Below are 3,435 nucleotides of genomic sequence, written 5' to 3'. Positions count from 1 at the left end.
TTTTTTTTTTTTTTTATTGCAATTTTTCGAATAACTCGAATTTCGCTGAAAAAAAAATAACCGTAACTGACTACAAATCCAAAATTCACTGTCTGATTGATTTTTTTTTGCATTTCACTGACGTTGTGACATACATACATACGCCCTTCCCATACTATACTAACGTTATGTACATATATGTATATGGCCATGAATAGACAGGCTACTCTGTCAACCGGTATGACGCTACTAGTATTTCTACCAGAAAATTAACATTTCATAGGACACTGCCAGGTTTAAAATACCAGTCCCTAGTGGTGAAATGAAAATAGTTGAAAAGCAAACTCAAGGCATTTTATGTAGTTCATAATTGGCAACTTTTCCTTACAGAGTGTGTACACTTTTACAATGTACATTCACTACATACAAATTATACATACATAGGCATGTAAATGCGAATGCCTATTTGGGTATGCAAGCATCTGTTCAATTATTTAACCATTCAAGTGATTTATGTATGCGCATTAGGGTAGTCCAAACATACATGTGAAAAAAGTAAAATCGGATAGGGGAAAAATGGGGATTGAAGCCTCACATTGTAAACCGGTTGTGCGTCCCATTCTGTTCTACAGAATCTTGGTTTGGTGTCCGTTTGTAGATAAATCTAGAAAAAGATGTTACGTCACTAATGTTTTATGGGTGCCAGGTCACAAAGACATACCGGGAAACTGTGTTGCAGGCAGTATCTATGACTTTGTGCGCTTCATCAGAGTTATGAGGTGGTTCCACTTCTAAGGTACGAGTAGGCGCATATGGAGTGTCATTTGAGTCTCTAATATGGCATCACAACGATAACCTAACCTAACCTAACCCAAAGTCGGAATTTTAATGCTTTCACAGCCTAGGATTTTTCTAGACTGAAAAAAATATACCTTTATATATTTATTTTGAAATTAAAAAATATTTATAGGTCGCTCAAAGCGGTCACAATTTTCCACGTATTTTATATGGGGAAAAACACTTTTCGTAGAAATGGCAGAGAATTCTTGAAAATCTACATTTTTCGATCGAAAAACCCTGTTTCTCTTCGAAAAACTATTTTAATTTTTTATTTGTTTATTTAACAATTTTTAACAGTAACTATAGTTTATAGGTCCGCTAAAAACCCTAGAAAATCAATGGAGGACCAATAAAAAATCTTTAGTATTAGTTAAATAAATAATTGGGTATTATAATTGGAACTATCCCGAAGAGAAATGAAGTTTTCCGATCGAAAAATATTGATTTTCCAAAAATCTATACCATTTCTACGAAAAGTTTTTTTCCCATATAAAATACTTTGAGCGCTTTGAGCGACCTCTAGATAAATATATTTTGATTTCAAAAAAAAAAATTATGTTTTTCTGTATAGAACAATCCTAGGGGGTGAAAGCATTAAAATTCCGACTTTACTATTTTTTTTTTACCACCCTAGTGAACCTACATGCATACATATCTTTGTATGGTAAGTAAGTTCACGGGTATTTTCATACATACATACATATATGATTTATGCACTCTGCTGTTTACACGCACTTTTTTTATGGATGTCGTTATTGCTTGTTGCTGTCTGCTCAACAAATATAAACAAAATACGAATATAGTATAAATATGTAAGTCATTGAAATTAATATACATCATTTAGTCTGCGAAAATGACTAAGAAGTTAAGAGGTCATTGAATGCCTACCTGCCTGCCTGACCAACCAGTTCAAATAATCGACTGCAATATTGGCGGTCGCTGTGGCTGAGTGGTCAGAGGCCCGGGCGATATATATATTTGAAAAAGCGCTCGGCCCTCGGCAGGCAATGGTAAATGCCGTTCGGAGGCGGCGTAAAACCGTAGGTCTCTCCATTTGTGTAACAACACCAAGACGCACACCCCAAATTGGAGGATAAGCGTGGCCAAACACTTAGCCAAAGTGTAAGCGCCACGATATTATTATTATTTATATTGGTTTCAATAGCTATGATATGCTGTATGTTTTTGAGCACATATTCTATATAAATTTTGTATTTCAATACTTGTGGGAGGTAGTCGAACGCTTAACGTTTACTGTTTAATTAATGGTTAAGTATGTCATTAAATATATGTATGTGCCTAAGTGAAGTACTTGTTTATCTTGTGAAAATAATCAAATGTCTGCCACACCTAAGTGTCACCGCACTGAAGATATCTATGACACGATCTAATGACTGTATTTGTTGCTGCTTAGCTGCAGGACAATAAGCAACCTTAAGCTTCGTACATATATGTACTCGCATTTTATGTACATAAATATATTGTATGTATACATACATATTATATGTATGTATGTATGTGCGTTAGTTCTTTGGAACTCCAGGATACACACATATCACTTGCCCTACATAGCTGGCATCAGTGAAAGAACAGTCTTGGCAAAAGTCAAAATCGAAATTGATTAGTCAGCAGTCATTTACGGCAAATAGTAATTAAAGTGTTGTGATACATTTAAATGGCCGGCAATGAGGACTATTTTCGATTACATACAGTGGCAAATGGCATAAACGTACATACATATTTATTTAATTGTGGGTCTATTTGGGAAATCGCTACCGCTGCCTTGGCATGTACAGACCACACAAATTGCTAGGACAACCTTATCGTTAAACACAAAGTAGTCGCATTAATTGTAATGATTGTTTTACAACTTGTGTTTGACAAAGATAGAAGCCGTAGAAATTGTGTATCTACGAAGCCTTTGAAAGTATTTAGGCTGAATTTGATACGGATATATGTTATTGTAGTTGACTAATAATAATAACTAATGTTCGCCCAGCGGTTGAAATTCCACATTTAAAATTAAGGGAAGTTGAGTTTAGTTGAGTTAATTGAAGTGAATTGGGGTGAAATGCGTTGAACAACATAACGTAACACAACACAACACAACACAACACAACACAACACAACACAGCACAACACAACACAACACAACACAACACAACACAACACAACACAACACAACACAACACAACACAACACAACACAAAACAACACAACACAACACAACACAACACAACACCACATGTAATTCTTCAACTTTGTCTTTATCTTTTTCTCTCTCTTTGTCTCTATTATTTTCTGTATCTTTGCTCTGCAGTTTTTTATCTTTTCACTTTCATATTTATGTTCATTCTTTTCTTCATCTACATATTAGTATTTAAATTTTCTGTCTTCTTTTGTTTTTATGTTTAGGTTTTTTTACTTTTATTTTATTCTTTGCCTTTATCCGGTTTTTCTCCTTCATACTCAACTTTTCCTTCTTCCTTGTGTTAGTATTATCCTGGGATTCAGTAATTCAGTCTCATCTCAAGTCACTAAATTTGAGATTACCAATTAGTGACTTGAGATGATTTGGCTATTCAGTAGGAGAGAGTCACAAAAAGTTCACCAAAA

Source organism: Rhagoletis pomonella, unplaced genomic scaffold (assembly GCF_013731165.1).
Source record: "Rhagoletis pomonella isolate Grant_MI unplaced genomic scaffold, Rhpom_1.0 Rhpom_scaffold_00006, whole genome shotgun sequence".
NCBI lineage: Eukaryota > Metazoa > Arthropoda > Insecta > Diptera > Tephritidae > Rhagoletis > Rhagoletis pomonella.
The sequence above is the reverse complement of the archived record's forward strand: the minus strand, read 5'-3'. Positions refer to the sequence as shown.